Raw genomic sequence first — 24,650 nt, 5'->3', positions numbered from 1 at the left:
CTAAATATTGTATATATAGTATATATAAAGTATATATGCTATTATATAATTATAGTATACATATATATATATAGTTTGTTTGTTTGTTTGTTTTTTTATCATGGGGCTTGAACTCAGGGCCTGGGCACTGAACCTGACTCTTTTGCTCAAGGCTAATACTCTACTACTTTAAGCCACATTGCCACTTCTGGTTTTCGAGTGGTTAACTGAAGATGAGTTTCATGGACTTTTATGTCTGGGCTGGCTTTGAATTGGGATCCTCAGATCTCAGTCTCTTGAGTAACTAGGATTACATGTGTGAGCCATCAGCGTCGTGTGTGTGTGTGTGTGTGTGTGTGTGTGTGTGTGTTCGTTGCACTGCATGTATTGTTAGACTTGACAGTCATCAGTGAATGATGGGTTGAGACCTCCTCCGGGTGTAGTGCAGAGTGCCGTGGACTCCTGCTTGTACACTAGGTTTCATCCAGCCTCTGACTCCAGCAGGAAGCATGCCAGCTGTCCCTTTCTTCGGTAGATCTCCAGCTGTCCCTTTCTTCTGTATTCTGTAGATCTCCACTTGTCCCTTTCTTCAGGGCTTTTTGTAGGGGAGTGCTGGCGTTTGCCCTGTTAGGCTTACTTCTTTTCCTTTCTGCTTATTCTTCATTCTTTTCCATTCCTTGCTCCATCCGATCTTGCCCCTCACACACCTGCCATCCCAACCCTTGCTCTTCTCTTCCTTTCAGCTCTTTTGCTACGTTCTGCAGTGATTAGAAACACATTCCCTGAGGTGAACACATCCCCACGCTGCTGTCGCAACACTTAGGAGCCTGGCAGGCAAAAGCTACAGGGCGACATGTCTGTCATCATCTATTTCTAAAAGACAGGCTGTCCCGGGCCCTGCAGGGGCCTCATAACCTGGGCCCCTGTGTCTCCCTGCAGCCGCGTTTACCATGAGGATGAAGGCAGCAGGCCTGGGAGGCGTCAGGAACTGCAGTAAGTCCTCAAACCCTTCCAGAACCTTGCAGATTTCCACTAGTCCTGGGTGATTCTTGCTTAGAAGTTCAAATCTACAGAAGTGTGCTTTAGAAAGCAAATTGGGTGGAAAAACAAAACAAAAACAAAAACGAACTTTTAAAGAAGGTAGCTTATCCGAGTTCCCTTGCATGTTTTGTTTCTGATTTTTTTTTTTTTCCTGAGTGGTATCTGCATCCATGTTAGAGCGGACAGACTGGCTGAGTTTTCACGCTGTTCCCTAACTTCTTAAGCTTATTTAAGCCTCTCTGAGTCCATATTTTCTATTAATAATAGTCCTATATCTTTCACAGGTGCAACATTCACAGAACTCACTATTTTCTCCAAAATAAACTATCTCTTCTTCTCCAGGTTCAATATCTCTTAGAATCTTCACACACGCTCTACCGCCACCAGTTGACACAAACTTACAAGCAGGGCCCAGCCCGAGTTGAGCACAGATTTTCCTTGTGGCATATGACATTGAAGTAGCTTTCTCGGTATCTAAGTAGCATACTCTCTTCAAACTCTGAAAATTCCTCAGTACAATCCAGCAGTAATTCTAGTTTGTCATTTCCTTTCAAGTCTTTTGTCGCAAGGATTTTGGCTCCATTTTGTTCTGGTGAATACCTATTGCAAGGCAGTATTTCAAATCCACAGTCAGTTGCAAATAAATAAGTACATGCTCCTTGAATAATTTCTCCTGCATTGTGCTCTGGTTGAGAAAATAGTGCTGTGCCTATTCACTTGGCGTCAAATATTTGAAGATTTTCTCTAAGTGCTCATCTATTTTAAAATACTCAATTACTTCCTTTCATTCTTCTTGCCTTCTCCGAATAGACCGGAATCTCACGTATATATCTATAATCATGTAAAGCTACTGTTTGGGGCTTTAAGTCAAGGCCTGGGCACCAACCTGAACTTCTTTGCACAAAGCTGGTGCTCTACCACTTGAGCCACAGCTCCACTTCTTGTTGTTTGATGGTTAATTGGACATAAGTGTCTCACAGTCTTTCCTTCCCTGGCTGGCTTCACAGTGAAATCCTCAGATCTCAACCTCCTGAATAGCTAGGATAGAGACATGAACTTCCAACACCCTGCTTTATTCAATTTTTAGGGATATCAAATACTTAATTCTTGAAATGCTATCCAAAATATTATATGTTCCCTTAACTTGCTTATCCAAGAACACCCCAGATCAGATTCTAGCCATTTAAAATAATTCTTAGCCATCATTTAAGTTGTAGAATGTGATTTGATTTCAAAGGGTCTGTGTATGCAGACAATGTACTGTGATCCCAGTCACCTTCTTTCCCTCTCTATCCTTCTCCACTTCCCAGCCTCAACAAACTTTACTCTACCATTTCCATACCTGTACCTGAACTATTTGGACTGCCTTCATCCTTTCCTTTCCCACGGGTACCCACAAACCCAAAGACCACTTTTTACATTCCTTCATTTGTTTATTAGTGTGTGCTAATTGTTCAAAGGGTTTTCACCTCGGGACTTCACACACGAATTCAGAGTGCTTTAGTCAGACTAGCCAGTCAGGTTTAACTCATGTTGTCCATTCGCACACACTCTCCTCTACATTAAATTGCTTTCAGTGAGTTTCCCTTTGCTAAACACTGCTTCTATCTTGAAGCTAAACATAAGAGAAATTAATTCTCCATGGATCAAAGCACAGACTGGTTATTTATGTGTCTTATTCTTGAATGCAGACTCAAGATGGACTCTTACTATGCATTGGCTTGGAATGCTAGCAAATATAAATGGCCATTTGTCTTAACGTAAGTGAATAGCTCTCATTTGAAATTCTGCTAACCACACTCTTTTGGACATTTTTGACCTTGTGTTAACTTGGGTACCTTGTCTATCCCTTAAGTTCAGTTTAGCCAGGCACAAATTGATTTCATATAAACATACAACACCAAAATTACAATGCCAGATGTAATTCTTTTCTTTTGGGTTTGGTTATTTTATGTGCTATGCATAGTAATTTAAATGGCAACTTTACAAAGTGTTACATTATTTTGCTACAATTTTTATAGACATTTTCACAATATGTAAAGCTCAAATACCATAAAGTCAGTTTGATGTTAACTATTCTGACTCAACTTTGCATAACTGTGCTTCTGTTTCTAAACTGCAACTCCTGTAAATATTGAAGCATTCTTTCAACAACTCCCATAAACAAACAAAAAAATCTAAACAAGCAAACAAAGAAACAAAACCAACTAGTATCACACAAAACGTTGACCAGCCAAACTTTATTTGACCAGAGCAAGATGGTCTCATAGTTTAAGAAACCAGCATTTTGCTATAAATATTTAGGATAATAAATTTAGAATAAATGAATACTTTTTACCAACTCCATGTTCATTATACAAATGAATGTCTAAAAGAACATTGTCACAGTATTTTGCAAGAGTTTTTTTCAGTAGACACCAGACTACATGTGCAAAAATGTGATTGTTTGATAAGGTTTGTTTACTAAAAGATTAAAGAGTATTTTCCAAAAAGTAATAATAAAATGAAGAATACTTGCTGTACAAGGCATGAGCTATTCGTGCTGAGTTCATCTTAATTTTTGAAATGAAACTGCTTTTCAGAATGTTTTACATTTTTCCCATTCATCAACAACTGGGAACTTTGTTTTACCAACCAAATTTTATCATATCCATATTCATGCACTAGAATGTTCTTCTACTTTTATTTTAATTAGTGTAAAAACAACTAAATAGCCTGGGAATTGTGGCTTAGTTTTTATTTTATTGAGGGAGTGTGTTAAAGTTTTACCCCTGAGGGACTTCTTGGGTTTCCTATTTCATATCCTCATCCTTGATCCTAAGTCTTGAGGAAATGGAACCAGTTCTTTCTCCACAACTGGAGAGGATAGAAAAGGAGAGGAGGATTTTGCAAAAAGGATGGGAATATTAAGTTAGCCTAGCTATAAAATGAAAAGACTTGCCAATGGTATTTATAGAGAAGATCTGTTTTGGAAGGTACAGATGGCTTTCACCATGATGTGTGTCCTGTAACAAACCCCTCAGGCACAGCTTAGATACAGAATGCTGCTGCTGAAACAATTAACAGGGTGAAGTGAGTTTTCTGGTATTTTCTTTCCCTTTTAACATCTTGCGGGACAGATCTTGCATTATCTCACATTGTATCTAACACTATATGTCTAACACTAAGGATTCATCATAAATATTTCTATCTGTGCACTTTCTTTTCTCCTTAATAATGCTGTTTCAAGTGTTGGCTCTTCTAAAATTTATTTTGTTTCACTTCTTTGGGTTAGTCATCTTCAATAAAGAGGATTGCGTGTATTTCAATTACTGTTCAAAGTACCTACAACTGAGGGCTTTGTACAAATACTTCACTCATTCAGAGATAAAACATGGCTCATGTTTCCTGTTACTGTTTGGAAGTTTATTAAAATATGGCAGATTATAAGAGAATGCTATAGAGATAGCAATACTTTTACTAATTCAGTTATTACTTCAATTATCCTGAGAAGTTTAGAAATATTGCCAGTTAACTTTAGAAGAGAGAATAACAGAGGGAATGGTTTTAGAATTGCTTCATATTATTTTGTTTAATAAAAAAAAATGATGTCTTGGCTTCACCCTTTTAATCCTATCTATTTTCTGTTTCTTATGGTCCTTAAAAAGAGGACCTGTGATGGCTGAATAGAAATATTATGTCTGATTTTTGTATTAGAAAATTGAATCAGCATGTGATCAGGGCTAAGAAAGAGCTTTATGGCAGTAGCAAATAGTTACATTATTACTGAAGTAGAACTGTCATTGAAAATAGAAACCTGCAAGGATTCTATCATAAAAGTAGCAATTTCAGATGCAGTGTTTAAAATTAAAGCTTACTAATTCATTGTAGATGCATGTCTTAATGGTTTGAAGAAAATTTCTTATTATTACTTAGCATTTCCTACTTTCTGGCTTTTCCATTCTGCCTTTCATCATTACAAACACATAACTTAAAGTCAGTAATGTGTTTATGAGAAGATTTATGCACAAAAATGATAAAATATTTGAACTATAACGGGTAGTCACTTATTATTACTAAAACGTGCTATTTCAAATTCACTGATATTGTGCTAAGTGGACCCGCTTTAACCAACGCTTTGTTTCCTCTTTGCCACACAATTAGCTGATGGATGAATCTAATTACAGGCTCTGACAAATCTCCAAGTAAAAGTACTCAACACATATGTCAGGAACTTAAATAAAGTAAGCCAGGCCCAAAGAAACATAGGTCCCATGGTTTCCCTTATTTGCAATAACTAGTATATGTCTGAGACAAGCAGAAACAGTCAGATAAGTTGATGTTAGGCAAAATGAACCCCAAGATAAGGACTCAAATGGTTTTTCTTTCTTGCTATTGTTTCTAACATATTTATAAGATGATGTCTTTGTTGCTTTGTATGTCCCTTCCCCACGGTATAACCCCTGTAGTCACTGTATTTGATGTTGGTATAATTAGTGGAGGGGAAGGGAAAAAACAAATTGTTTCAATAAGGATACAAGTGGACCCATTGCAACAAAGAGATGTACAAGACGTTCTGTTGAAAAACGAACTTTACAAGTTTAGCGTGGGGAGGGGGAATGGGGAGGCGGGGAAGGCGGGGGAGAGAGGGGGCTAGATGGGAAGGGATGGAAAGGGGAAACAAAGGAGGAGGCAACAATGCTTGATAAGAAATGTACTCATTATCTTGCTCGTGTAATTGTAACCCCTCTGTACGGTATTTTCACAATTAAAAAAATGTCAAAAAATGCGAAACAATGCACAGTCTTTAAAGTTGCAATAAGAAAGCCACAATTTAAAAATCGTAATAGCTAAAAGAGTAAATTATACAGAATCCTCCTTTTTCTGGTAAGCACTGTTTTTGCCATGAAATGCATTTGGATAAGTACATTTGCTGACATATAATAATAAAAAGGATAACTTATGCTCTTAATTTATTTTTTTTTCTGTGCTTCAAACGATTGTGCAAGCAAGTCACAATTGCACACATCGGTCCTAGTTCCTCTGGCTTCTTGATCAGCCACCCTTTGTACTGTTCTCTCTCATCCTTTCTGCTCTCTTCCAGATCCATTTCACATTACTTGCTTCTTTTATCTCTTATATGCTGTTTTAGTCCCTTGCTCTTTGAGTCTTTCTGTTTTAGTCCCTTGTTTCCTTTTTAACCTAGAGAAAAATGGCAGGGTGATATCCAAATATTTGAAACAAAATAAAATGTTGAAGATAAACAGAAATAAAGAATTCCTATTGAGTAGTGAAGGGAAAGGCAGTTTGGGAGTTGATGTTTTACCCACATAATATTTAAGCACCGAAGGCTTTTATTTTTGTCATTACCATGTAAAGCATTTTTACAGGCTAGTCTGACTACAAAAACATAAGCATTGCATAATACAGGCATTCTGATAGTGTGTATTTTCCAAGATAAAATCCAAAACAATATTTGATAAGAGATAAGTGTTTTATTATTAGCAAGAGTGAAAAAGCCCTCTGCAGTATATCTGCAAGCACTTGTCTTCATGTAAATATATAAATAATACAGCAAATAATATATAAAGTATACCACATGTCAACATATACTCAGCAAATAGTAGTTATGGGAGAAATATCGACATATGCTATAGTTCATAAGTAGAAATATATTTACATAGAATAAACAGCATAATTTGCCACAATTTACTGATACATAATTCTGTTGAGGCTGACTGAAAGGGAATATTGCCTCCTTCAAAAATAATTCACTGTCTTCTTGAGCACAATGGGGATTCTTTTGGAAAATTAGATCACTACCAGACAAAAGAGAGAGTAAACAAAAAAGTCTTGGGCTACTAAAATACTTCTAAATGTTATCAGAAGTTCCAGAAACCAAGTCTGCATGAAATATTCATCTTAATCTACAAGGAGTTTCCTCCAGAGCTTGTATCCCTGACGCAAGGGCTGGAGTTTTCTAATGAAGCTGATCTTCCTCTGACTTCTCAGCTTACATTAGGTGTGTCCTCATACATTTCCTAACCCCGTCTGCCCAGCAAAACTTATCTCATACCAGCTACTCTATGACCTCTTCTCTGGCCCAAACAGCCATGGGTCATTCCATGAAATAGAATAGGAGGCTATGCAATAGTGAAAGAAACCGACCACACTCTGACTTGAATGAATGCTTTAGAAAACAGCATGATGGTTAAAGTAAAATATATGCGTACATAGTACATATACAATACATTTATATATAGTACACATATAACATAGGTAATATATATACTATAGTTCATATAGTAGTAATGAACATATCTACATATAATTGAATAGCATTGCTTTTGATGTGGTAGAAGGAAGTTCTTACATTATTCCTTCACTGTACATACTTCCATCATCTCTGTTTTTCAATCTCCAAAACTTAGATTCCATAGAAATTTAGCAAAGCCACTTAGGAAAGTAAACAATTTTTGCAGTATCTACAAAAATATCTTTTCACTTGGTACATTATGACATATTTCCTCTGGCTCATAGGTAGATTTGTTCTATTAATGCATTGATAACTTAAATAACATTGACACTTTTAAGTTAAATGTCAAAGACCTGCTTTACACAAAGATTATAAATACAATTAAATGGTATTTTTTCATAATAGCACTGAAATTTTACAAATGTCCAAAAATAGTTGTGCTTATTTGGATCTATAACAAATTTTTGGTACTATCAATAGGAAACTGCTACTTTTCTGTCGAGCCTAACAGGGATATAGCTTGGCCATTTTCATTGTATATTATTTTATATATTTTAATAGAGAATATTTTAATTTTGATTTATACTCCACTCTGTCATGATATTTTACAATTAGTAAGAAGGTTGGTTTGTAGTGAGTGAATGAATGAATAAATAAGGCACTTGATTAACATAAATAACTTTTTCACTTAAACATATAGTGATGTGTGTTAATTCGCTGTTTTGTAGAATTACTAGAGGTCAAATATTTTTATGCCACCAGAGATTTAGAATTGAATTACTACATACAAAAATAAAAGTAACCTAATTCATATAGGGATGCTTATCTACATGTCTATTTTTATCATTTAATGCATAAATATAAATCTATGATTTGGGTCATTTGATGATATATGCAGAATATTTTGAATGCTTGTCTTTCTGTGTTCTAGCATCCTATTCAAGTATTTGAGAGGGCATCAAAGTGGTTCAGGACAAAAGTTTCAAGTCTAAATTGTATTATCATTGATGATTCATCACAGAGCTCATGAAGAATTCACTCTTACAAAGAATGTCAAATTACAGCAGAACTAGTAAAAGAATCTGCTTAGAAGGTCACCAGGTATGCAAGGAAAGACATTGTTATAAATAAAAATAAATCAGTTGCATCCATTATCAAAGTTCCTAAAAATTATATTTTATTTTAAATCATCAGTATCCCTGACATTATCCAAATTAATTAGAATATTTTGTAATACGGAAACTAACACAAGCCACTTTGGCAGGATCTACAAAGATATCATTTCATTTGGTACACCCTGACTTATTTCCACTGGCTCATAGGTAGATTTGTTCTAACTAATAAATGCATTGGTAAATTTAAAAATATTTCTATGGAGCCAGGTGCCAGTGGCTTACGCCTGTAATCCTAGCTACTCAAGAGGCTGAGATGAGGACCCGGGTTCAAAGCCAGCCCGGGCGCAAGACCGTGAGACTCCTCTCTGTAATAAACCACCAGAAAACAAGAAGTGGCACTGCAGCTCAAGTGGTAGAGCGCTCGCCTTGAGTTGAAGAGCTAAGGGACAGCGCCCAAGCCCAGAGTTCAAGCCTCACAACTGACAAAAAAAAAAAAACATATATATATATATATATATGTATATGTATATTTCTTTGCAAATCGAAGATTTATTTTTAAAATTGATATTTTGAAAGTAGGAACATATGCTTTTTGTAGACTGTGCCAGTGATAAAGTGGTATAAAATGAGATGGATGAATGCGTGCATGGAATCAAAGTCACATTTCACCATGTATAGAAAAATGAACCAAGGAGTGTTTTGAGAAATTAAGTTCTTAAGTGACATTTTTGTATTTCAGAATGGCTAACTCAGGAATGTGCCCTGCAACCTTTATGGCTCCATCATGAAATAATAGCTGAGTCTCCCCAGGATAAATTTAGCTGGAAATGTCAAAAGAGCAAGGGGCAACTCCTAGAATACCACGAAGTTCTGAGTGAAATGTTACATGGAGCTATTCTGACCTGAAGACAGGTGGTGACCAAGAAAATATCCAGCACTTGTGATGGAAAGAGCTGGGAGAAGAACAGCTAACACTATTTTAAAATAGGGAAACAATCTTACTTGTGATAAATTGGAGGTAGTGAATCACTTAATCTCAGGAAAACCATTGCAAAATGCTGTGCATGCATTATCTCGTTAAATGCTCTCATTACAGATGATAAGCAAACAAATGGCTAAATAATTTCAGCCTGAGGAACAGAAAAGTTGTCATGTCTCCACAATAGTTGTTTTATGAATTTGTAAATGATCTTTAAGTGGTTGTTCAAATGAGCTGCCATTTTACAATGCAATTTGTTGACTATATGTTGATCATCATTCTCACCCATGTGTACTTGGTGAAGTCCCACACCTGTAAATGGCCTGAGACTTAGGAGACCCTGTTAAATAACCACCCCTATACTAATCCAATGTCCACTATTTCCCTTATCACAAATTCTACAAGCTTAATTATTCCTATTGCATTGATGTAAATTTTGCTTGACATTCATTTCACAATAAAATATCAACATAGAAGGGAAATTTATCAATGAATCACTATCACCACATATAGCAGTTCACAATGGTTGAAGTTCTCATCCAAAGTGATAACTCTATTTTTTTATACATCATTGAAATTCTTATTTTAAGGGCAACATTCCATTCATTTCTCTTTGTGTCCTTGATTCCAGACCACTCTAATGAATATTTTAGCCTATGATTTAGCTTCTTACACTAAAAGGATCCATCTCTATCACTATTTCATATTTTAATTTTCCTTCCCTCCCTCTTTCCCTCCCTCCCTTCCTTGCTCCCTTCCTTCTTTCCTTCCTTTCCCTCCTTCCCCTTCCTTTTCTTCTTCCTTCCTTCTTCCTTCCTTCCTTCCTTTCTCTCTCTCTCTCTTTCTTCCTTCCTTCCTTCCTTTCTTCCTTTCTTCCTTTCTTTCTTTCCTTCTTTCTTTCTCTCTTTCTTTCTTTTCTTTTTTGTGCAATTCCTGAGATTTGAATGCAGTGCCTGGGTGCTGTCTTTGAGCTTTTGTACTCAAATCTAGTGCTCTACTACTTGAGCTCCATTTCTGACCTTTTGATGTTTAAATTGAGATAAGAATCTCATGAACTTTCTTGGTCATCTTCTTTGGAAAGAATGACCTCATTTAAGGGTCTTTACTTAGCCAATACTCTCATCTTAATTTCAATTCTGATTCACTAGATGCTCTACTTTCTTATTTGTTCATAGCAATAAAAACATTTGTGAAACAAGTTCGGCTATGCTTTAGAAAAGAATTGAGTTGCACTGGATTTGAGTTTATCTAAGTATACACTATATAGGAGAGATTGAGAAATAAATTTAATGAAAAAAAGAATGTTTTCTCTAAAAGTATCTTAGGTAAATTTTATATACTTATTAAAGAAATATCAAAAAAGTATAGTAGAAGTCTTTTTTACTAAGGGTAGTATATATACTTAATTGTCAACATTGTAGGTTTTATTTGCATTACAGCAATCCTTACCTTCGATGCTTTCCAAATTAGAATTTAGAATGTTTCCACATTAAGATTAAGCTCAGTTTCTATCAGTTCAGACTATAAACATGGCATAAACATCCATACCAGTCTAGTATGTGTAACAACCCTCCACATATTTGTTAATCCTGTCATTTGATCATAAATTATATTAAAGCACACTAACAAAGAAAGGATGATGTTGAATACATTGAAAACATTTGTTTTTAGCCCCCAAATCCTGAGTGCTCTACTATGTCATTTGCATCGTGAGTTCCCAACCCCTCATCAGCTGTCCAAAAATTTGTGGGGAATAATTCAAGTCTGTGACTGTGGACAGCAAGAGGGGAAGGGATGGCTCTTGATGCTATGATGAACACAAGAGTGGCTTCTGACAGAAAGAAGCTGGATATGTATTTTGTTGGCTTTTCTGCCCTTTGGGAATCAGTAGAGCACTCAGAATCTGGGAGCCTTAAAACAAATGTGAGGGAAGGGGTGTGTTGTAATGGATGAGTGAGAAGATTGAAAGTGTTGAATATGATCAAGACTCACTGCATTGATAAACTGCATTGTCGAATGTCAACTCCTCTGTACAACTCCTTAAATATAATAAACAAATTTCAAGTTAAATATGAAAAAAATGACTCAGGGATTGCTTAATGTAAGCTTACCAAATATTAAGAATGTTGATTCCTATTAAGATTGCTTACTTATTATGACTCTGTCAGTATTCACTCCGTTCTTTCTCTTTGTGAATTCATGTATTTCTCCTCTCCCCTTCTGACACAGACTTACATCTAGGCATTTGTCTCACCCAGGAAATGACCTTCAAATTAGGGACCTTTTTGGTCAACGTATATCCATGAATACAACGTGTCTGATCCATTGTGTATATTCTTTGCCCAATACAGTTCTTATACACTGGTAGCATTTTCTGTTTACAAATTTCTGTCTATCACTAATAAAGAACTACTCAATAGAGGAATCCTTCTGAAAGCCTTTGACCTTGTTCTCCACATGACGGTTGTTTCCATTTACCACTTTGAGTCCCACTGCAATTTCTCAAAATTATTTGCCTGAAGTCATCCACTCTTCACCATGTAGACATACCCTGATTTTTTTTTTATCACCAGTGTGTCACAAGATGACAAATACAAAGGATACACTCAAAGATTTTCTGAATGAGTGAGTGTATTATGACTCATCTATCAGTATCTATCCTGCCTGAACATTGTATTCAGACAGAGTATATCTGGCATTGGGGAAAAAGACTTGTCAGAGTATTAGAAAGAGGGAAAACCAATTACTGTTCACTTGTGTAATGCACCATTTTGGTGCTAATCATCAGATTACGTATCGATACCAAGCTTAAAATTAAACCTAAATGGAATTTCTGTGTCTTTATCTAGCTTATTTTGAGCAATTTACATTCCATTGTTTGAGGCTCCATTGGGAATGGACACACATAGGCAGGTACAAAGCTTACAAAGAGTAGAACTTAAACATTTTAAGACACATGTACAACATTTCAACTGCAAGAGATGTTGGATATTAAATTGAGTTAGCACAATTTGCTTACCTCTCAAAATATCACTATGTATTTTTAATATATATTATTTCATTTACCCAAATAACTTTAAAAATTAAGTAAAACAGAGAGGAGAAAAAATTACCATTTAAAACATGGAAGTTAGAAAAATCATACTACCACAACAAAATATTCCTTGCAAAGTCATAAATTACTTGAGAAAAAAGGTGGTCTATATTCAGCTCTCAATATTTATTTAAGTCTTTTTCCCTCTAATCCAGATTATTTCCATTTGAGCCCAGTAATAAATGTGGCAATTATTTTTATGGTATATCCTGGATGGGAAAACATTTTCTAGATTCATCCCTAGCATTTGAATTTCATAGCATTGCAGAGGAAACCAAATAATCAAAGCTACCCTACATGGATAAAAACATTTTGAAACATTCATTATTTTTGCTTTTTAAATATGTTTCAAATATGTATTTAAACACAAATGCCTCTTATGGAAGTAAAAAATTCCATGAGAAGTGTATTTTTCATTTCTTTTTTTATCATCAAGGTGATGTACAGAGGGGTTACAGTGTTGGGTCTTCTTCCGTCCCACAAAAGATGGACAGGGTCCGAGGAAAGGTAAGTGCGGGGCTTGCCCTTTCCCCAGCCTCCTTCAGCCCAGGAGACAATCAGACACAGCGGGGAGCCAAATCCAGCAGGTAGAAAAACTCGTTTATTAACAGAGAGCAGCCCCTTTTAAAGACAACGAGGGTGGGTGGCATGGTAAGGGAGGAAGAGGAACCAATCACTGTCAAGGTCACACCCTATCATTCACCTGAGCCTTCACGGGCTGGTTAGGCACTGATCGGCAGATCAATTGGGCTCTGCCACTCTACTCTCTCCCAGCGCCATCTTGGCTGCCCATGTGCTCCACATTACAGTTACATAAATAAGGTAGTAATTATATTTCTTGTCTAACTTGTTAACCTCCCCCATTTTTATTCTCCATTCCCCCACCCCCAAGTTGTACAGATTGTCTTGTGAGTGTCACTGTTGCATAGGTTTCCCTTTTGTCTTTTTTTTTTTTTTTTGGTGGGTCGTGGGGCTTGAACTTTAGGCTTAGGCACTGTCCCTGCACTTTTCAGCTCACGGCGAGCCCTCTACCACTTGAGCCACAGGGCCACTTCCAGTTGGAGATAAGAGTCCCATGGACTTTCCTGCCCGGGCTGGCTTTGAACTGCGATCCTCAGATATCAGCCTCCTGAGTAGCTAGGATTACAGGCGTAGCCTCTGGTTGCCAGGCATCCCCTTTGTCTTTTGTCTCACCATTTTGCTGTTCCCCTTCCCTTTCCTAATTCAGATAAATATACATGCAATACCCAGGGTATGAAAATCCAATACAGTGACAACAAGGGGGAAAACCATGGGGCGTGGTAGGGGCAGAAACACAAAAGAAAAACAAATCACACACTACATTAAAAACAACAACAACAAAGAAAAACTTCCTGGGTCTTGGAGTTCATTTTCCTTAGCATCATCTTATATGGTTATATGTTCATAGCTATTGATCTATTCTGCTCATTTGTTAAGATTATCCTAGATGTATACTAATTATTACAAATAAGGGAAACCATGGAACTTGTTACTTTGAGTCTGGCTTACTTCACTTAATATGATTTTTTCCAAGTGTTTCGATTTCATAACAAATGGGATAATGTCATGCTTTTTCATGAAAGCATTGAATTTCATTGTGTGTGTGTGCGTGTGTATGTGTGTATATGTATATATGTATGTGTATATATATGTATATATATATATATATATATATATATCACATTTTCTTGATCCATTTGAGGGGCATCTGGGTTGGTTCCATATCTTAGCTATGGTAAACAATGCTGTGATGAACATAGTTGTGCTGGTAGCTTTAGTATTGCCTTGTTTGTGGTCATTTGGGTAAATGCCCAGAAGTAGGGTTGCTGGATCATAGTAGAGCTCTATGTGTAGTCTTTTGAGGAACTTTTTGGACAAATGGGATTGTATTTTTCATTTTTTATTGTTGTTATAAAGATAATATACAGAACAGTTACTGTTTCATAAGTCAGGCGATGAGCACATTTCATTTTGGACATTGCCACTTCTTCTCTTGTCTCTCCTAGTTTTTCCCTTCTATCCACACCCACAAGTTGTATAGTTCATCTTCAACACAGTGTCTGTTGAGTACCAATGAAGCATTTGTTCATTCTTTGTCCCACCATTTCTGTGCTCCTCCTTGCCCCCCAAAGACAGATAAATGAACAAACAAGACAAAACAAAAAGAAAAGACACACAAAATCCAACCAAGAAAAAGACTTCCTTCCATTTCCTGGAGTTCATTTTGATAAATATTATTTAATATGATCAGAGGCAGATAGACATTGTACCTATGGAAAATGAGGAGAAATTTCTGAAATTCATCAGAGTCCTAGAGAACTGTTCTAGACTGAGATGCATAAAATGGGATTTGAAGAGTCATAAGTCACTAACAGAGCATAGTAGAGCAGTCTTTTATCATGGAAACAGTCAATTTTATCCACTTTTGGATAAATAGACTATATATTTTATGTGTTCAGTGAAAATATGATGTTTAATGTGGCATTTTTCTTCACCTGTAAGGTCTTAATTATAATGACTGATACATTTAATGATATCACTACAGCCATAAATATTTAATATTATTTTGTGTATCATTTTAGTTACATAGTCTAGTTCTAAGCCCATACCTATATATTATGAGCTGCATTGCTGACTTGAGTATAAAAACCAACAAGCTTTAAATGCACACTGTAATGCTCATAAAAAGATGTGAGTATGTTTTGGAACTATATACAAAACTTAATATGTGTTTTTTTACAAAATTAATATAGTTTTACATTTTATCAAAAACACTAATTGAGATAATTTTTAACTAGAAAGCACTGCTATGAGTATCTTCACTAAAAGCTACTTTATTCCTTGATAATATCATACCACATGTAACATAATATTACCAGATGAAAAAGAAGAGCAGACTACCACAGCAATTGTAACAGGACTTTGTAGTACACAATTGTAACAGGACTTCGTAGTACATTAACAATGTCTGTGGGCTTCCTTCTTTTCCTTGTGTTTGTGATACGTATAGGTTAAATATTCAGCCCAACAAATTTAAAATAAATGTTAGTGATATTTCCTTGTAAAACCAACATGTAATTAAACTTTATTAGGGTAATTTTTTTTAAATTATGTGACACAAAGCTCTGGAATTAAAATGACTGATTTTGAGGATGAGTGACAGAGTAAAGCATAAATGTTGTCAAACAAACACAGCCTTCCAGAGAAATCTTCCTATCCTAATATGCCAGCCCATGATGGTGGGTGATTGTCTGTCTTGTATTCAGTAGTTGCCTCATAGTAACTCGCTAGAATGCTTGACTGTAAAGAAAGAAATGGAATGATTTTTGCCTTTTTTATTTAATGTCAAATTGTCAATTGTTCATTTGATAATTTTGCACATTAAGCCAGGCCCAAAGAAACATAGGTCCCATGGTTTCCCTTATTTGTATGTCTGAGAAATAAAAGTTGATGTTAGGCGAAATGAATCCCAAGATAAGGATTCAAATGTTTTTTTTTTTTTTTCTTTCTTGAGATTGTTTCTAATGTATTTATAAGATGATTTCTATGTTGCTTTGTATGTCCCTTCCCCACAGTACAACCCCTGCTTTCACTATATTTGATGTTGGTATAATTTGTGGAGGGGAAGGGCAAAAACAAACCGTTTAAATAGGGATACTGGTGGACCCATTGCAACAACGAGACGTACAAGTCGTTATGTCGAAAAACGAACTTTACAACTTTGGCTCGGGCGGGGTGGTGGACAGGGGAATGGGGAAGGGATGGGAAGGGGAAACGAAGGAGGAGGCAACAATGCTTGCTAAGAAATGTACTCATTACCTTGCTCATGTAATTGTAACCCCTCTGTACAGTATTTTCACAATAAAAAATTGCCTGTTTTTAATTCACTCTTTCAGTAGACTGAAGAGGCATTAAAGATAGATTTTATACCCTAATCTCTTACATGGTGTTCATGATGAAAATCTTAAGACGAACCAACCATTTTAAATTAATAGAAAACAAAATCAATAAGTCTTGACTACCAAGAAGTTGTACTGTCCCACTTTACACACACACACACACACACACACACACACACACACAATTCATACTTAAGAGTATGTGTCACTAGGAAAGGCTATTGTCAAAAAATGTTAAAATGTAAAATAGTTAAGGTTTTATTCCTTATCTTCTTTCAACTCTTGTATTCCAGAAAGGCAAGAAGAAAAATTAAACTGGTGTTCATATTAGTCAAGCTTCTCTTTTTACATAAATATTATTTATAAAGTATCTCATTTCTCTCAGCAGCCTTTCTGATGTCCCTCCAGCACATAACATTTATCTGACATTCACAACCAACATGATGAATCTTCCAACTGGGCAATTTGTCTCTCCATTATTTGAACAGCACAGGGATATTGATCTCTCCAGAGAACAGTAGCAAATTGTACCCATTAAAATTTACTTTGACAAATTGCAGTTTTAGATACAGTCCCCCAGACTGGATAACCATGCATAGATGACATTTGTAAACCATGGATACGTGGTGAAGTCTCCTCTGCATTTATTTCAGTATCAAAAGAAGCATTGTTTTATCTGTTGAAATGCAAAGGAACAACCTCATGGGTCCTTCCAACATAGTTAAGCTGCTTTTGAACCTCCCAGTACCTAGTCTGTGTATCCATGGAGACCATTATCATCACAGAAGCGCTGCTCTCCAATTAGATGGAGAAAGAGGTCAAAGAAAAGATTACCATTTCTGGTGTGTTTTGCCATTCCAAGCTGCTGTCAAAAAAACAAGACAAATTATATTTGAACAATTAATGAAACCATTACTTAAATATACAATTTGTATGGTAATAAATAGTGGGACTTCATGAACAAGAAGACTTCAATAAAAAGTTTTAGGAAAAAAATCTCTAATGTGAATTTGTAGTTCAAGTGTAACGTTATATTGTTCATATTGTTATTTTTCACAGACTTGTATACAAGAGAATGTGAAATAAAATCTATGTTAGGCAGACCTGTGAATAAGGAATACTTACAAATATCAACACAATGATACTTAAATCTAAATGATCTCAGATTACTTGACCCTGCCCCCAAACTACTCATTATTTTTAAAAAATCTCATTAATAAAATTATTTATATCCTTGTATTACTCATTTGCATTATAATTATTATCCTAAAAGACAAATATTAATAAGTATTTTTAGGTCACAAACTATATCCTAACAAAAAAGGTACCTATAAATCCATTTCAAAGGTTTATGCTTAAAATCTAGCCCTAGATACTGGATTCTATTAAACCAAAGAGGAAAAAAATCATCTCAGATTTATTTTTTTTTTTTAATTTTATTTTATTTTATTTGAGAACATACTGTACAGAGGGGTTACAATTACATGGGCAGGATAATGCATACATTTCTTACCAAGCATTGCAGCCTCCTCCTTTGTTTACCCTTCACCTCCCTTCCCAGCCTCCCCCCTCCCCCCCACCCAATCATACCCCCCCCCCCCCTCCGACATTGTAAAGCTGGTTTTGACATGACATTTTGTACTTCTCATTGTTGCAACAGGTCCACCTGAATCCTTAAACGACTTGTTTGTCCCCATCTCCTCCACATGTTATACTGACATCAAATATAGTGAAAGCAGGGGTTACACTGTGGGGGAGGGACATACAAAGCAACCAAGAAATAATCTTATAAATGCGTTAGAAACACATGCATGAAAGAAATAAAAACATTAAAATACATATTTGAGGGTTCGTTTTCCTAACATCACATTCTCTGACTTTTTCCGCTTGACTCATACCTATACTAGATATTGCAAATAAGGGAAACCATGGGACCTATGTTTCTTTGGGCCTGGCTTACTTCACTTAATATAATTTTTTCCAAGCCTTTCCGTTTCCTAACAAATGGGGAAATGTCATTCTTTCTGATGGAGGCATAGAATTCCATTGTGTATATATACCACATCTTCTTGATCCATTCATCTACTGAGGGGCATCTGGGTTGGTTCCATATCTTAGCTATGGTAAATAATGCTGCAATAAACATAGTTGTGCTGGTAGCTTTAGTGTGGTCTTGTTTGTAAACATTAGGGTAAATGCCCAAAAGTGGGATTGCTGGGTCATAGGGGAGTTCTATGTGAAGTCTTTTGAGGAACCTCCATACTGCTTTCCAAAGTGGTTGAACAAGTTTACATTCCCACCAACAATGAAGTAAGGTTCCTTTCTGTCCTCATCTCAGATTTAAATCTTACCCGATATTTTTTAAATATGCCAGATCTGTGCAAGATTAAATCTTACATGTAATAAATCTTATATGTGTTATTAACAACAGATGCGACATTTAAAAACTGTGCCTTAATTAGCACCAACACACACACACACACACACACACACACACACACACACACACACACACTAATTCCTTCTTCAAGCCATCATATTGATTAACATCCAGAGGAACTAGCACCCAAGGTCTCTTCTGTTTTCCAAACAGTTTGTTTTGAAGTGCTCACAACTCTAATTGCTCTTAATACTTCCATCTTTCCCTCACTCAAAACATAGTGTCCTTTAACTTTATTCTTCTTCAAATTTCAAATATTCAGTGCTAAATATGTTTGAAAAACTATCTGGAACCATATTCAATTTGTATTATGAAGGAGTTCTTAGAAACTTATGGAATTAACAAATAGTTTACTACAATATTTTGATGAAATACAGAGGCTGATATGCATTTAAATCTTCCAAAGATAGCACTTTGAAAGAGGGATGTCTGTGGGTATACTACTAATAATTCAATACTTAGAAATACATTAAAATTCTAATAATAAAATAAAATATACTTCTATAATAATTACATTATAGATCTTAGTGTCTAAAAATAAAAATATATGATCAGCATTTATATATCTACTATGCACACACATGCATGAAACACAGTCAAATGCATAATGGAAGGATAAACATCATCTGATGAAGAAAGATATATTTAATGCTAGGTGTTTTGACATATGAGTAAGATTCAAGTAGATTTTTCTCTTGATAATGAGTGTTTAAACAAGGTTTAAAACCTGCATTAACTATATATGTCCCAGAATATATAAATTACCATGTATTCTTGATAATTTACTTATGTCTGAAATATATGAACTGAGCTCCTCAGAGATGGAGATAATGATTGATGAATTGAAAGAAATTTATAGATTGTTTAGGCTAAATCATTTGCCAAGACTAAGGAGGATACTATAGTGAAGGAGTGACTGTCATGGGGGTAAAATGGCCAAGGGGGAGGGGCAGAGCTGGGGTGAGGTTGGTGGTAATAGAATTTCCCCATCTTAAGCTTTATGACAACATACACTTACATGTTTAATGTGAGTTACTGGAATCACACTATGAGAAATAGTGAAAAGAGAAAAGTGAATGAATATAAACCTTTGTAACCAAGGAATCAATTTTTTCTTATGTATAATACATTCAGGTAAATTTCCTGATTTTAACTATAACTAGTTTATTTATATTATGCATACGTAAGCATTGCAGAAAATGGGGAGAATGACAGAATTCTTCAAGGATTTTTTGTAAATCATGTTACCTTCATTTTTTTAACATTAAAATTAATGAAGAATCAATAACTGAATTCAACATCAATGTTTATAGAATTTGGAGTCTAATGATATTCTTCCCACAGGTTAATGATGGATGAGAAAGAGAGAAAGAGAGAGAGAGAGAGAGAGAGAGAGAGAGAGAGAGAGAGATTGATATTGATTGTGGGAAAATTTTCAACAACAAAATCTAGAAAAAAATTTCATATAGAGAAAACCACCTGAGATTTGCTTAGCAGGAACAGAAATACTTTAACTGTTTACTATAGGAAGGCTTCACAGGCTACTTTTATCAAATTGCTTGCGATTCAGTAGAGTCTAATAAAAATGGAACTAATTGTAGGTATATAAGTTAGGCAGTTCAAAATATTAATATGATTTTTAATTTTATGATCACTAGAAGATATTGTAAAATTAAAAAAATAGGTCTTTATATCTTTTGTCAGTTCCTCAGATTCTTTTTTAAATAATTTTATTGTAAAGATATTGTACAGAGCATTTACAGTTACATGAGTAAGGTAATGAGTCCATTTCCTATGGAGCATTGTTACCCACTCCTTTGTTTTCCCCCTACCATCCCTTCCATCCTCTCCTTCCCAATTCCTCCCTCCCTTCCATCCCTAACTTGTAAAGATGGTTTTCAACAAAGTGTCTTGTTCATCTCATTGTTACAATCAGTCAGCATTTTGTTATTTCCTTCCCCTTCCCAAATTATTTCAATTAGCTCACTTTGTATGGTCAGATGTACAGAGCTTTTGACCTTTTCTGCTTGTCTGGTAAGATTATCCTATGCATATATTAGTTATTGCAAATAAGGGAAACCCTGGGACCTATGTTTCTTTGGGTCTGTTTATTTCACTTAATATAATTTTTTCCAAGTCTTCCCATTTCCTATACCACATTCTTTTGATCCATTCATCTACTGAGGGGCATCTGGGTTGGTTCCATATCTTAGCTATGGTGAATATTGCTGAGAAAAACATAGTCATGCTGGTAGCTTTAGTAGGGTCCCGTTTGTGATCCTTTTAGGTAAATGCCCAAAAGTGGGATTGCTGGGTCATAGAGGAGCTCTATATGGAGTCTTTGAGGAACCTCTATACTGCTTTCCAAAGTAATTGAACAAGTTTACATTCCCATCAACAATACAGTAGGGTTCCCTTCTGGCCACATCTCCTCCAGCATCTGTTGTTGCCATTCTAACTGGGGTGAGGTGGAATCTCAATGTTGTTTTGATTTGCATTTCTTTTATGGCTAGAGAGGTTGAGCATTTCTTCATGTGTCTATTGGCCATTCTTTTTTCCTCTTCAGAGAAGTTTCTCTTTAAGTCTTTAGCCCACTTACTAATGGGGTGGTTGTTTCTTTGAGATTTGTTGTTGGGGATTTAATTTTTTGAGTTCCAAGTGTATTTTAGATATGAAACTCTTGTCTGTTGTATGGCTAGTAAAGATTTTCTCCCAATCTATGGGCTTTCTATTGATCTTGTTAGCTATGGCCTTTGCCATGCAGAAGCTCTGCAACTTCATGCAATCCCATTTGTCCAACCTTTCTTTGATTTGTTGTGTTTCTGGGTCTCTATTAAGAAAATTTTGGCCTGTACCAAGGAGACCTAGGGTTTCTCCTATTCCATCCTGTAATATTTTCAGGGTGTCTGCTTTGACTCCGAGGTCTTTGATCCATTTGGAGTTGATTTTAGTACAGGGTGATATATAAGGATCTAACTTTAGTTTTCTACAGGTGAATAACCTATTTTGCCAGCACCATTTACTGAAGAGGCTGTCTTTCTTCCATTCTATTTTTTAGCTTCCTTATTGAAGATTAGGTCTGTGGGTTCATTTCTGGGTTTTCAATTCTATTCCATTGGTCTTCAGGTCTGTTTTTGTGCCAGGACCAAGCTGTTTTTATTGCTATGACTTTGTAGTAGAGTTTGAAATTTGGTATTGATATTCCTCCAGCACTGTTCTTTCTGCTAAGGATTGTTTTTTCTATTCAGAGTTTTTATTGTTCTATATGAATTTTTGGATTGCTTCTATTTCATTGAAGAATGAGATTGGGATATTGATAGGTATTGCATTGAATTTGTATTGTAGATAGCCTTTGGCAGTATTGCCATTTACAAGATGTTGATCGTCCCAATCCAGGAGCATGGAAGGTTCTTCCACTTCCTTAATTCTGCTTGAATTTCCTTTTCTAGGTTTTTAAAATTTTTTATCATAGAGGTCCCTCACTCCCTCACTTCTTTAGTTAACTCCTGCATATTTTATTTTTAGTGGGGCTATTACAAAAGGAGTTTCTTTCCTGATTTCAGCTGTGCTTTTCCCATTATTAGAATACAGAAATGCCATTGATTTTTAAGGGTTAATTTTATAGTCTGCTACTCTGCCAAAGTTTCATGTCAGCTCAAGTAACTTGGGAGTAGAATCCATGGGATCCTTTTAATACAAGATCATGTCACCCAGATTGTTTTTTTGTTAAAGAAATCATGTTATATTTATTTGCTTTGTTAGTTTTCCTTTGCAATACATTTATAAATGTATTGCATCTACCTTACATGAATGTCATTCTTAAAACTGAAACTTTTTCAGAATACTTCAAAATATATTGGAATATCATGGCTATTGTGTCTAAATTATTTTCATGACATTTTCTAAAAACAGAAATATAAATAATATAAATATAAATATCCCAAAGAATGGATTTTTAAATGGAGTTTTAAAACATCAAGCCTAAGAATATGGGTTTGGAAGATTCTGGAATCTTTTGAGTAGGGCAAGAGCATCTTGACTTTAATTGTGTGTGTGTGTGTGTGTGTGTGTGTGTGTGTGTGTGTGTGTGTGTGTTGCATGTGTGTTTGGTTGGTTCTGGGTCTATAACTCAGGGCCTGGCACTGTTCCTACACTCTTTTGCTCAAGGCTAACACTCTACCATTTTGACCCACAGCTTTACCTCCTTGATCTTTGGATTTCTAATAAAGGCAACAGCACCCATGATTTAGTTGGATTAAAAAAATAAATACCATTGTGTGTTTTATATTTTCCCCCAAAAGGAGTGGTTGAGCTAAACTTTTATATAAAAATCGTTCATTACTCTAAGAGAAGGGGTAGGTCAAAGGGGGGTGAAGATGTTAGAGTGGTGACATCATCAGGCATCATTCTATGAACTGCCTTGTTCAATTGCAAGAAAACCTCAGTACTTGAGCTAAAATTTAGATGAGGGCAGGGGCGGGTTGGGAGGGGAGAATGACAATGTAGAAAGACTGATTCTGATCAAGAGGCCCTGCGTCCAGAACCTCACTCCACGGATGGCAAATCCTTTGTACAACTACTTAAAGATAACAAAAACAGTTTTAAAAATTATTTACAAAACCCAGGTGTTATGGTAAACCTTACCGTGCAAATCACAACCCTGTTTTCCTTTTGCTTGGTGTCTTGTTTCCAACTTCTGAGCAATGGAATGTAGAATCCCATCTTTTTGGTAGGAGTTCTCAGACCTTTCCACAAGACTTAACGGGGCCAAAGACATTTACAGGGACAGTTGCAGGTGCTGGCTGTCGAGAAGAAAGCACACAGCAACGGCAGTGGAAATGGGGCATCTGGTGGGTGCTGCCCGGCTCTTAGAAAAGATGAAAGGTAATCATCCAAATGTGTCACCGTGTCCCAATGGTAGGCTCTGTGTTGAAGAAGTGGTTGACCTCTGCCGGCTGAGTATGCGGCTGGCAGAAAGGCAGGGCCGCTCCATCTGGGGAGAGAGACCCACGCCTTTGCCAAGCAGCACAGGTGTCTTCGCACCAATCTCATCCATTGTCGCAATCAGCCTGAGAGCTGTGCGAACAGCAGCAGAGTTCTCCGTCCTCTGGCAAAAAACCAGAGAGTGCATTTAGATTTGGCTGTGCTATCAGAAGCATGTAAACAATAAATGCTTTTACGTAAAACCGTGTCCAAAGTACCTAAATTAATTCTATAGTGCATTAGAAAACAGAAGATGTTTGAAAGAGGCTTTAAAAATAAAACCTCCTAATGAATGTCCTAGAAAAGGCATGACTTAAAATATTCTATGAATTACATACTTTCAGACCATATGAGGCTTTTATTATATTATTATTATTGCATTGTTATTACTGTTGTTGTTGCTTGCCTCTTGTGGGTGGCTTATGCCTGAGTTTCTAGCTACCTGTAGGGCAGAGATACTGAGATTTCAGTAAAAGCCAACCTGAGCAACATTAGCTGTTTACAAGGGTGCAAATTTGTCTTTCAAGTAGCAAAGGCACCCACAAGTAAGAGAATAGCAGTCCATGCCCCAAAGGCATAAAAGGAAACTCAATCTTGACGATAACTAACACAAAAATGTTTTTTAACATAAAATAAGAATTTTTATAGTTTATAGATTAGCCAGTTGTTCCACACTGTTATTTAATATTAATTTTTGTGCAGATACTGGGGCTTGAACTCCTGGGTGCTGTCCTTGAGCTTTATTCCTCAAAGTTAGCTAGCATCTGCCAATTGAGCCACAGCTCCACTTCTGGCCTTTAGTAATTAATTGGAGTAAAGAGTCCCAGAGACTTTTCTGCCCAGTTTGGCTTTAACCTGTGATTG

The 24,650-nt window shown here is 36.0% G+C and overlaps 1 pseudogene; it reads right to left on the bottom strand.

Annotated features, from left to right (window-relative positions):
- Window positions 1-820: 820 nt before the first annotated feature.
- On the bottom strand, window positions 821-1,861 carry LOC122107266 (annotated as a pseudogene).
- Between the last annotated feature and the right edge of the window lie 22,789 nt (window positions 1,862-24,650).

This window comes from Dipodomys spectabilis, unplaced genomic scaffold, assembly GCF_019054845.1.
Source record: "Dipodomys spectabilis isolate Male_0828 unplaced genomic scaffold, ASM1905484v1 ptg000050l, whole genome shotgun sequence".
Taxonomy (NCBI): domain Eukaryota; kingdom Metazoa; phylum Chordata; class Mammalia; order Rodentia; family Heteromyidae; genus Dipodomys; species Dipodomys spectabilis.
Note: the sequence above shows the minus strand (reverse complement) of the source record. Positions and strands in the feature narration are given on the sequence as shown.